We start from the raw sequence: 12,791 nt of genomic DNA, 5'->3' as shown, positions 1-12,791 counted from the left end.
ATCAAAATCCAAATTAATTCAAAATTGCAAAACTCATTAAGAAAATCACAAATTAGCCAACTTTTACAATATTTAGGGTTGTTTGGATAAACAGCTTATAGCACAAGTGCTTATAAAAATAAGCACTTATGAATAAGCTTGTATAAGCCATTTTTATAGCAAATAATAAAATAAATTTAAATGGTTTTTATATGTGTTATAAGTTGTTCTCATAAACTATCTTAAAGAACTTATAAAAATAAGCAAAAAATACTTATAAAAAATGTTATAAGTTGTTTTGATAATAATAAAACTATTCTCTACAAGTAGCATTTAACAAAGACAGATTATTCACTTGTTGTCAATAGCATGAGCATACAGTATGAGTCTTATCAGATTAAATTTTTTGATTGTATAAGCTAAGGTACACAACTTTTAAGGAATGTTCCTCAAAGGAGAAACGATCTCTAGACATAAAGATCATATTCATTTAAAACATACAGCAAGCAGTATTTTACTGTATAGTTAATTAATTTGAGAAGGTTAATTCTATGAAGGTCTACCACGTCGATTTGATGAACTCGACAGTATAACTTATTGAAGAAGAGAAATGTTTGAGTCACACTAAAAACAACCATAAATTATATACCTAATTAAAAAGATAGGCATCAATGCTTATAATGAATATATTCAGGCTCTATGAACTTGCTGTCTAAGAAGCAGGTTTAAAGAATCAATTATTCATAACTGATAAAAAAATGATTTTGGTATGCTATTAGGTACTATAACATCACTCTATAAAACATCAATTTGGGGGTTTAAGGTTCTTCACCAATTTGAGGGTTTAGGGATCTTCACCATTTTTCAGTTGTTCTTCAAAGTTTCCATAGTTCAAAAGCTATTTCGGGGTTGAGTGTTTGAAGTTCTTAGAAGTTAAAATTTTGAAACTAAAATTTTAACGGTTCAGTTCGGAATTAAATTCAAAGTGGTTAATCGCTTATCGGTTCGGTTCTAGAACCATTAATAAAATATAAGTTTGGTTCACTAACCATTAATAATGGTTTAGTTAATTTAACTCCAGTTCGATTCGGTTCGGCAGTTCTTTTAAATAGCCTTAGTTGTTTCCGTTTTTTTTAATTGTTTTTTATGTGTACTGTTTCCCTTTGATTATAAAAAGAAAAGTATATTTGGATTAATAGAAAGGAATGTTTGAACATTTTACATGAAAAGGTTATGATCGGTAAGAAAGTATATTTAGTTTAATAGAAGGGGATGTTTAAACATTTTATTTACATATTTAAATATTTAAAATATTTATTTAAAAGATATGTCCATCTTTTGAAGGATTGGAATATCAAATTAAACGAATAAATTATTATAAAAGTAATCTAAAAGGGAAATAAAGACATATTTGAATTCTAGTTTACAAGTTTTCCTTAAATTAAATGAAAAATTATAATAAAAAAAGATTATATATACCATATAGCCGGTAATATAAGCGAAATTCGTTTTACTCCTGTTAAAAAAATTTAAACACCCTCTTAAAATGGTAAAATTTATGTCTTTTGCCTCTTATAAATTGCATAAGTTACCTCTTCTAGTACTATATATTGTTTTATTTACTCTCTCAAATTCAGTGTTTAATTTGTATGCAATGTATTCATCTCCTATACTCCAATGCACGTGGTACCAATCTATTTGATATCAGAGGTGTGTTACCGATTTATCCAACTCATCATTGGACCAAACTCTTACTCGTCACTAGACCGAAGTACTACTCGTTACTAGACTAAAGTTTTACTCGTCATTGGACCGAAGTCCTTCATATCTCCAAGATACACGATGCATGAATGCTACACAAAGATATGCCATTCTCGTCTCCAACTCCAACTTCAATACTCATCAATGGTTCCTCTCGAACCTATAACACAACACTAATACTCATCTCCATTGTAAGGCTACATCAAGGGTTCCGTCGAACTGAAACATCTCAACTTCAACAGTTTTCCTCTTCATGACACATTCACAATAAACTAAAAATAATAATTAAAAATATATAATTTTCTCATCCCTACTAATCAAACAGTAGCAAACAATAGCAAATAGTTGGAAACACTAGAAACTACTTGAAAAATCGAGTCAAATGACCAAAATAGGTCAACACAAGGGCTGACAGTTAGCCTTCCAGACATGACGACTCTCTCCCAAACTCGTTGCCAAACCCAATTATCCCGCCTGTTATCGTTGACGCTTAGGCAAAGGAGCTCGTTAGTAACGCTCTGATGGTGTTCCTATCACCTTGTTGACGGCTCTCTCCCCAACTTTCTGTACCATTTTTAAATAATTAAAGTTCTAATAAAATTATAATAAATTCTAATTAAATTTTCGCGTGTTACACACAATGTTGAGAAATTATTCTTAATCATACTGCAATATTATTTAGAATATAGTCATTTGTATGATTATTGCAACACACAAAGAAATCAGTTAATGGTAAAAAATTGAAAAAAGAAACAACACATATTTCTTCAATTTTTTCCATTCACCATTTCCTTGGCAATAGAAGTAATCTATTACCTCGGTATTTTTAGTAACTGAGAGTAAAGGTACCTAGCTTTTTGTTTAATATGAAAAAAAATTACCTAGGTTTTCCGTCATAATCGAAAGCAAAAGTAAGTGTTTTTATTGATTTTCTTTGCCACCCTTAAACAATTCTTTGTTGTCTATTTAGTAATTATCAATGCTCAAGACATTGCCACCACATTAATCCACAAGAAACATTAATGAACTTTATGAGACTTAAAAAACAATTATTTATAAGGCTAACACCATATTATATTTCTGAATCACAAACATTATGAATAGAAATCATTGATAATGAAAGCATTTGTCATGAAAATATTGAAGCTTAAATAAGCTTGGAAAAGTTCTTTAAGATGGATTACGAAAGCAGAAAAATATTTTGGTTTAAGGTTGTTTTTCATACATAATCTCTTATCGTATAACTGGATACTTATTTTTATTTAACCATTTTATGTTTTATATGAGAAACATATGCATGCAATATCCAACATTTGATTTTTTGCGAAATTTAATGAAACGTGGATACAACATTTGATCTTCAATTGCAATGATGATTATGAATTAAATACAAAATTTGATATATATTTTTATTTGTAGATTGAAACAAAATTAATGTAAAATAATATCCTCAGTAATTCTATTAAGCGAGAGGTGAAGTTGTGCCTTTAAATAAAACGAATTTCGCAGTTGTCAGGGGTCAAACCCATTTCAAGTGCAATCTTTTTCTCTTAAGGGATTTAAAACTGAAAGGTAAAGTGTCACACTTTTTATGACGTCATTCGTTACCTCGGTAGTTAAACTGAGGTTATACCTCATATCTAACCGAGGTTAAATGTATTTCTATAGTAGTACTCGTTCCTAAAGCTTAAGTTAATATAGTGATTGGTATCCGATAGATCTTTCGCATCAAGATGGAAAAAGATGACACTATTTTTAAAAATAGTGCCAAACTCTTTGCAAAAGGATATAATAAAAAAGAAGAAATAGATTTTAATGGAAACTATGTTACTACATCTAGATTAGTAGTTATAAATATGTTATATCATCCTTTGTTAAAATCGATGCAGGATAATTTTTAATTTTATTTCTAAATCTAAAGTGAAAATTCGATCTATTTGTCTTTGTCTTTCTCAATAACCCCCCTCTCCATCAAACCTTATATGCAAGTTCTCGCTTCATAGAACATTACTTCAAACTCTAATCACAATCACGACCATCTATCATTATCTATTAACTTTGAAAATTGAAATCACACCCACCTATTTAATATTACACACAGCTTCTACAAAAATGTGTTCTCCCCTAAAATTATCCCAAACCAAATCAGTTATAAGTCACACCCTAGTGGGTCGCCGTGTATTAGATTTGAACAACAACGAATGAAGATAGTTTAACTAAGTTTTCAAGATGGGAAGAAAAATTACCTCTCCATTGAAATAATTCATCCAGTAATCTTAAACCCTAATAACCACAGATCTAGCCATAGATTTAGCCATACTTTATATTGAGTTTATTTTTCATTTAACTATTCTATAATTATTAATGATTTTGGTTTCTCATAAGTTAGCTAGATATCAAGTGAGTTAATATATAAATAAAAAATTATTTCAAATCGTATAGTTTGTTATGATATAATTGAAATTTGTACCCTTAATTCGTTGATAGATGATTAATAACACACAATTTACTCTATAGATGCGTGATAAAGTGAGTTTATTATTTATTTATCCGTAAATGAGGGCCACTCAAAATTATTTGGAAAATCATTTGAATAAACAAGTGTTAATGGTGCACCTAAGGCGTGAAAGTAATTTGTTTATAAGCTATATTAGAAGCTAATTATGAATAACGTTAATAAAACCTAATAATTAGGATATAGTTTGAGCTAGTATGTCTAGGTAGTTTATATTGTTGTATTACTTGTATTTATGGAATATAGTTATGGATCATAGTTGGCATAAAACTTGTAGATTAAGTGTTTAGTGTATGAATGGCGTTTGTTGAAGAATAAGATTAATAAGACTAATAAGAAAAACAATAGCTCTTAAAAATAATTAGATGAGTTGCAAGTTCAACTAAAATATAATAATACAAACAAGCACACACATAAATTATTTAAAGGTCATTTTTCTTATGACTCCGTTGTTTGGAAACATAAGGACTATTGGATTCGTTATAAATATTTAAATTGAAATTGAGAATTGAAAAGAGGATAAGCTTCCTTTTTTATTATTTTAAAGAAAAAATACATTTTATATAAAAGATATTCAAATTTGAAGACAAATAACAAAAAGTGGAAACAAATTCATTTTAAATAACAAGTAAATATTTTTATAAAATACAAACTTACATAATCATATTCAACAGTTATGCAAGATTTATTTATAAATAGGATACATATTAATCACACGTTAAACATGGTTTGTCGAAACATATACAAGTCTTCTACTAAATATGCAGTTATTGCAGGATACTTTTACTTTGCTGTATTGAATATCTTATGAGATTAAAGGTACAATATCATATAATAGAATTATAACATTCTGTCATGTTATATCAATTTTTTAAAATTTAAAGTGTGACTTGGTTGGATATATGCCCTTGATTGATTGACAGTGTGAAAATATTTTACACTCTTTTTTCTCATATCTTATTTATTTTATATCTTTTTAAAGTGAACGATACATATGAGAGGCCAATATAAAAATTAAAATCAAAGAGAAATATAAATGGATGATGGAAAAGATCAGAAGAGTATTGATAATATAATATAACTATACAATTACAGACTTAGAAGTAGTATAATATAATTGTCATCTAAACTATTAAAGATATTCTAATAAAAGGTAAGAATGAAATGATTATGAGACATGCTTGAATTAAAATTCATAGAGACAATTTGCAATTGAGAGAGAAAAATACAATTTAAACAAAATTATTTTTCATTTAACTATTCTATAATTATTGATGATTTTGGTTTCTCATAAGTTAGCTAGATATCAAGTGAGTTAATATATAAATAAAAAATTATTTCAAATCGTATAGTTTGTTATGATATAATTGAAATTTGTACCCTTAATTCGTTGATAGATGATTAATAACACACAACTTACTCTATAGATGAGTGATAAAGTGAGTTTATTATTTATTTATCCGTAAATGAGGGCCACTCAAAATTAATTGGAAAATTATTCGAATTAACAAGTGTTAATGGTGCACCTAAGGCGTGAAAGTAGTTTGTTTATAAGCTTTATTAGAAGCTAATTGTGAATAACATTAATAAAACCTAATAATTAGGATATAGTTTGTGCTAGTGTGTCTGGCTAGTTTATAAGGTTGCATTACTTGTATTATGGAATATAGTTATGGATCATAGTTGGCTTAAAACTTGTAGATTAAGTGTTTAGTGTATGAATGACGTTTGTTGAAGAATAAGACTAATAAGAAAAACAACAGTTCTTAAAAATAATTAGATGAGTTGCAAGTTCAACAAAAATATAATAATACAAACAAGCACACACATAAATTATTTACATGTCATTTTTCTTAAGACTCCGTTGTTAGGAAACATTAAGAATGTTGAATTGGTTATTAATATTTAAATTGAATTTGAGAATTGAAAAGAGGATAAGCTTCCTTTTTTATTATTTTAAAGAATCAATATATTTTATATAAAAGATATTCAAATTTGAAGACAAATAACAAAAAGTGAAAACAAATTCATTTTAAATAACAAGTAAATATTTTTATAAAATACAAACTTACATAATCATATTCTACTTAGTTATGCAAGATTTATTTAAAAATAGGATACATATTAGTCACATATTAACCATGGTTTGTTGAAACATATACAAATCTTCTACTAAATATTCAATTATTGCAGTATACTTTTACTTTGCTGTATTGAATATTTTATTTATGAGGCCAATATAAAAATTAAAATCTAAGAGAAATATAAATTGATGTTGGAAAAGAGAAGAATATTGAGAATATAATATGACTATAAAATTACAAGCTTATAAATAGTATAATATAATTTTCATCTAAACTATTAAAGATATTCTAATAAAAGGTAAGAATGAGATGATTATGAGACATGCTTGAATTAAAATTCATAGGGATATTTTGCAATTGTGAGAGATGAATAAAATTTAAACAAAATTATGCACAATATCCTGAAATGAGAAGAAAAAAAAAATAAATTATGAGATGACAATACAATAAGTATATTAGAGTTTACAAAATATTCTTTGAAAACATTGTTGTACTTGCTTCACACTAATGGAAGAAAGATGTCACTTTAACACATGTGCATACTTTGTTGTAACACCTCATTATCCTTGGTGGAAGGCACCCATAATTGAAAAAATGACAACTATTATCGTTTTTACATTTACCAACTCCTATATTGAAAAATGAAAATAAAAGTTTAGATAACATTTGATAAAATATTTTGTACAAATTAACAAAAATAAAATTGTAAACATTAAAAAAAGGATTACATATTAGTCACACATTAACCATGGTTTGTTGAAACATATACAAATCTTCTACTAAATATTCAATTATTGCAGTATACTTTTACTTTGCTATATTGAATATTTTATATATTTTATATCTTTTCAAAGTCAACGATACATATGAGGCCAATATAAAAATTAAAATCTAAGAGAAATATAAATTGATGTTGGAAAAGAGAAAAATATTGAGAATATAATATGACTATAAAATTACAAGCTTAGAAATAGTATGATATAATTTTCATCTAAACTATTAAAGATATTCTAATATAAGGTAAGAATGAAATGATTATGAGACATGCTTGAATTAAAATTCATAGGGATATTTTGCAATTGAGAGAGATGAATACAATTTAAACAAAATTATTCACAATATCCTGAAATGAGAAGAAAAAAAACAAATTATGAGATGACAATACAATAACTATATTAGAGTTTACAAAATATTCTTCGAAAACATTGTTGTACTTCCTTCACACTAATGGAAGAAAGATGTCACTTTAACACATGTGCATACTTTGTTGTAACACCTCATTATCCTTGGTGGAAGGCACCCATAATTGAAAAAATAACAACTATTATCGTTTTTACATTTACCAACTCCTATATTGAAAAATGAAAATAAAAGTTTAGATAACATTAGATAAAATATTTTGTACAAATTAACAAAAATAAAATTGTAAATATTAAAAAAAGGATTACCCCCATGGTTGGATGGCACCAGAAATAGAAAAATAAAGATAATCATAATAAAAACAAATTTCACAATCTTTGCCATATTTTTTCCTTTGTGTTTGATAAATGATTTTATCAATTTATATCTTTTGAACTTTTAACTTTCCTTACATCAGTTAAATATTACGGCTTTTTATATTGTTATAAAAGTTCCTTCTTAAAATTTAAAGGATCATTCATTTTTTTTCAAATACATTAGTGTGTTGTATTAATCCCTTAAGCACATTTAGTAGGCATTTTAGATTAAAAAAACTAATTAATTTTACTAAATTGTTCAAACATTTCATCATATGAAAGATTAAAACAAAAAAAGTTAAATATTATTACAAGAAATGGTATTATAAGTTAACGGAGTGTATTGTTGGATGAAATGTAACTTTCAAAGATGGTCCAATTGAGGTGAAAGAGTGTGTGTTTTGAAAAGCTTAAATGTCAAGCATAGTTAATTAGTTTTGATTGTTTCAAATCTTACCTTGAAGTTATAGTTAATAATAATTTAGGACTTCAACAAGTTGATCAATAATCCCTATGATAATTGCTTGTGGAAGTCTAGTAAATCTATTTTTGTGATTGACATTTGATGGTTAGTTGGGCTAGCCTTTTGTTGGTCTGTTCGGACGTGTCTAGACCTTATTCTATTTAAAAGAAAGATGTTGATCAACTTTGAGGGGGTGGGTTTAGGGGGTGGGTATGAATAAGCTCTTAGCTTTAGAATGATTCATATTATTTAATAAGTTAGGATCTAATCCGTTATGGTCGGATTGTTGTTTCTAGGGTCGTTCATGGTTCGGTTCTGTCAGAAAACTGAACCGAACCAAACTGAACCATTATATAGATACATTCGAATCGAACTGAACCGTTTCAATTTTTTTAGAACCGAATTTAACCAAAAGTTTTGGTTTGGCATAACGGTTCGAAATTCTGAAGTGTACCAAACCATTAGAAGATAATTTTTCCAAACCAAACCATTTACTAAAGAACCGAACCGTTATGCCTACTTTTGAATTTTTTTTAATAAAAAATCTATTAAAATTTAGTTTTTGCGTTTTTTTATACACTTTCTTAACATACTATTATACATAATTTTTAACTTAATTTACATTCATAATCAAAATCCAAATTAATTCAAAATTGCAAAACTCATTAAGAAAATCACAAATTAGTCAACTTTTACAATATTTAGGGTTGTTTGGATATGTAAGTACAAGCTTACACTCACCAAGGAGAGTTTTTGACTCATGGCAAACAAATACAAAAGCACAAGTGTATGACTCAAGAAAAAGGAAGCTTTGTCCATCTTTGCATCTGTTAGGTCGACCTAGCTCATCATCAGGTCGACCCAAACTGAAGCAAATAAAGGATATCACTGCTAGGTTGACCTAGCTCACAATCAGGTCGACTCAAACTAAAGCAAAAACAACATGTCTCTGTTAGGTCGACTCATTCATGTTCCCAGGTCGACCTAAACTGAAGAAAAGTCTCAAGAATGGATTCTAACTGATTTTAGGTCGACCTAGACTCCCAACAGGTCGACCCAACTAGAAACAAATTCAAACTTGCTTAATATACTTCATTTAGGTCGACCTAATCAATGAAGTAGGTCAACCTATCTGCTCAAAAAGTGCCAAATTGAATGTTTTCTCAGCACCAACATACCAGCTCCCTATATATCATCTTATGTTAATTATTTTCCAAAAAAAACACCAACAACTGAAAGAGACACAAAGGCTTCTCATCTTCGATCTTCGTCACAACTCCAACACAACTACACACAATTATTTTTGCGTTGAGGGTTTGCGTTCAAGATCGATAACATCCATGGAACAAAATTGAAGATTCCTATTGGGTGAAGATTTGTGGGGTTTTTTGGTGAATCAAATCTGCGGATTTTGTCCTCCAAGATTTGTGAATTTTGAGGGTTTTTATCAAGAGGCTTTATCAAAGATTCAGCTGAGTGTGAAGGTTGAAGAACAAGGGTTCAAGCAATTCAGTACACTGCAGCAAGAGAATCAAAGTGAAGCTCTTGGAAGATACTTGATCTGGCTCAAGATCAAGGGGAAGAAGATTCAAAGGATCAACATATTCGGTTTATCGTTATCGCTTTGTTATCTTCTTTGTATAAACTGTTTTCAATCATAATGAAAGACATCCCAATTCCCATTTGGAATTGGGGGCAGATGTAGTCGTAGCGAGGACGATCGACGAACTACCTTAACAAATATCGTGTTCTTATCGCTTTTATCTTTTCGTTTACGTTTCGCTTATTTCTGGTTATAATCACAAATTGATCAAAGGTTCAAGTGTTAAACTTGTGTGTTAAAACCTAATACAAACATCACAAGTCACCACACATTGAATCAATATCAATTTGGTTATTATCACCAAGTGTTTGATATATTGCTTCAACTATTATCAAGTCATTGAAAACAAGTTAATCAAGCGTATAGTTTAAACGATTTACATTAGTGTAACTGTTTGATTCGATAAGCGATCTTTTCATCATTAATCCTTAACTATTTTGTGGTTTTATGACATATCCGATTCTTTCAATAGAGGTTCGGAATAGACGCAAGTCGATCCCGATACGCTTTCGCCTAAGTTTGAAATAATTCCGAAAAATTCTGTGTGATCTATTCACCCCCTTCTAGATCCTTAAGCCTAGCGTCTAACAAGTGGCATCAAGATCTCTGGTTTATTCCGTGCTACGTGAAACACTTATTGGAAAGATGGCTTCCGGACCTAAAGGGGCTTATAATAGAGCTCCAGTTTTCAACGGTGAAAACTATGGCTATTGGAAGGATTGTATGTGCGTTCATATCAATGCAATTGATAGGAACATTTGGACAGCAATTGTTAATGGTCCCTTTCAAATTACCATGACAAATGCAGCTGGTGCTGTTGTCCCTAAACTAGAAAATACTTGGGATGCTGAAGATGAAAAGAGATATGGATACGATTGGAAAGCGAGAAACATTCTAATATCAGCTCTAGGAGTTGATGAATACTATCGTGTTTCCCATTGTAGATCCGCTAAAGCTATGTGGGACACATTTCAAGTTGCCCATGAGGGCACGGATGATGTCAAACTAGCTAGAATCAATACGTTAACTCAAGAGTTCGAACTCTTTCACATGGAAGATGGTGAATCCATCGAAAACATGCAAAAGAGATTCGTGCATCTTAAAAATCGTTTGAACTCTCTTGATAGACCTGTTTCCAATGCTATTGCTACTAACAAAATCTTAAGGTGTTTAAACAGGGAATGGCAACCCAAGGTTACAGCAATAAAGGAAGCAAATGATCTAAATACCTTAGACATCACCACTCTCTTCGGTAAACTGGAAGAACATGAGCAACATCTTAAATGCCTTGACATGCATGAGAAAAGGGCAAAGAAAGATAAGAACATGGAGAAAGAGGTAGAGAAGAAGTCAATAGCTCTAAAAGCTTCAAGCTCCAAGACCTCAAAGCAAGAGCTAGATGATAGTGATACTAGTGATGAGGAAGACTCGGATGATGAGGAAATGGGACTGTTTGTGCGAAGGTACAACAAATACATAAAGAAAAATGGTGCAAAACACTCCGACAAAAGCTTGATCAACTATAGGAAGCAATTTAACAAGTACAAACAAGATGAGAATAACAAAGGAAAATCCAAAGGTCCTTGTTTCAATTGTGGTAAAGTTGGTCACTACAAACCGGATTGTCCATACCTTAAGAAGGAGAAAGAGAAAAATCAAAGCAAAAGCCACAACAAGCCTAGAAGAGCCTACATAGCATGGGAAAGTGATTAATCTAGTGAGGATTCATAAAGTGATGAAGAAGAATCAGCAAACTTTTGTCTTATGGCTCATCAACATAAGAAAAAGAAACGTGTAAGTCATCTTAAACCCGAACTTATAGATAAGGTATCTCATTCTCAATTAAAATTAGCTTTTGAAGAACTACATAGAGATGCAATTGAAGCTTTCAAACTTTTAGCCTCAAATAAGAAATTTTTTTCATATCTTGAATCAAAAGTTGAGAAAACCGAAAAGGATATGGAAGCTTTAAAACAATCTATGCTAGATATTAAAAAGGATAAAATTGAGGAAGATCCTACTTCATAGTTTGGTTGTGAGACATGTCATATTTGGCAAAAGGAAGTAAGAGATCTAAAGGCCAAATTAGATAAGGCTCTACAACCAAAAGTGACTTTTGCTGTTGATCCAAATAAGTTCAAAAGATCGTATACTCCTTTATATAGTAAATACACTTTTGTGCCAAAAGAGTCAACTAGAAAAACATCACACTCTCATCATATTACTTGTCACTATTGTTGCAAAAAGGGTCATACCATTGAAAAATGCAAATTTAGGAGGATTTTAGTTCCTGAAGGAGTATTTCAATGGTTGCCTAAGTGCAACAATTTATTTGCTCACTATCGAGGACCCAATGAAGATTGGGGACCTCCAATTCTAAATTAATTTTGCAGGAAAAGTGTCTTGACATTGCCGAAAGGTTGTGGTTCCTGGATAGCGGATGTTCAAGACACATGACGGGAGACATATCACTTTTTGTTGAGTTTCACGCAAAGAAAAAGGGGTATGTCACCTATGGAGATAACAATCGGGGAGCTATACTTGGTAAAGGAAGTGTAGGTAACCCGTCTACCACAACTATAACTGATGTGTTACTAGTAGAAGGTCTTAAACATAATCTCTTAAGTATAAGTCAATTGTGCGACAATGATTTCAAAGTAACTTTTACAAATTCTGGTTGCACAATGGAACATACTAAGAAAAGAGACATTATGTTTAATGGCATAAGAGTAAACAATATCTATATGCTGAACTTGGACGAAGTATCTAAGTCAAGTGCCAAGTGTCTCATTGCTTTAGGTGAGGACTCATGGCTTTGGCATAGACGCCTTTCCCACATAAATTTTGACTTACTAAATAAGGTTGTCACAAAAGACTTAGTAATCGGTTT

At 30.0% G+C, this 12,791-nt stretch overlaps 1 long non-coding RNA gene across 2 annotated transcripts; it reads right to left on the bottom strand.

The window, feature by feature from the left end:
• Window positions 1–6,653: 6,653 nt before the first annotated feature.
• On the bottom strand, window positions 6,654–8,008 carry LOC131656647 (uncharacterized). Of its 2 annotated transcripts, XR_009300223.1 has the most exons (3): window positions 7,788–7,986; window positions 6,834–7,688; window positions 6,654–6,740 (listed from the first exon to the last, which is right to left on the bottom strand). It is a non-coding gene; the product is annotated as an uncharacterized LOC131656647 (long non-coding RNA). The 2 variants fall into 2 exon arrangements; XR_009300222.1 differs by lacking the exon at window positions 6,654–6,740 and having other exon boundaries at window positions 7,271–7,688; window positions 7,788–8,008.
• Window positions 8,009–12,791: the final 4,783 nt, after the last annotated feature.

Source organism: Vicia villosa, linkage group LG3 (assembly GCF_029867415.1).
Source record: "Vicia villosa cultivar HV-30 ecotype Madison, WI linkage group LG3, Vvil1.0, whole genome shotgun sequence".
Taxonomy (NCBI): Eukaryota; Viridiplantae; Streptophyta; class Magnoliopsida; order Fabales; family Fabaceae; genus Vicia; species Vicia villosa.
Note: the sequence above shows the minus strand (reverse complement) of the source record. Positions and strands in the feature narration are given on the sequence as shown.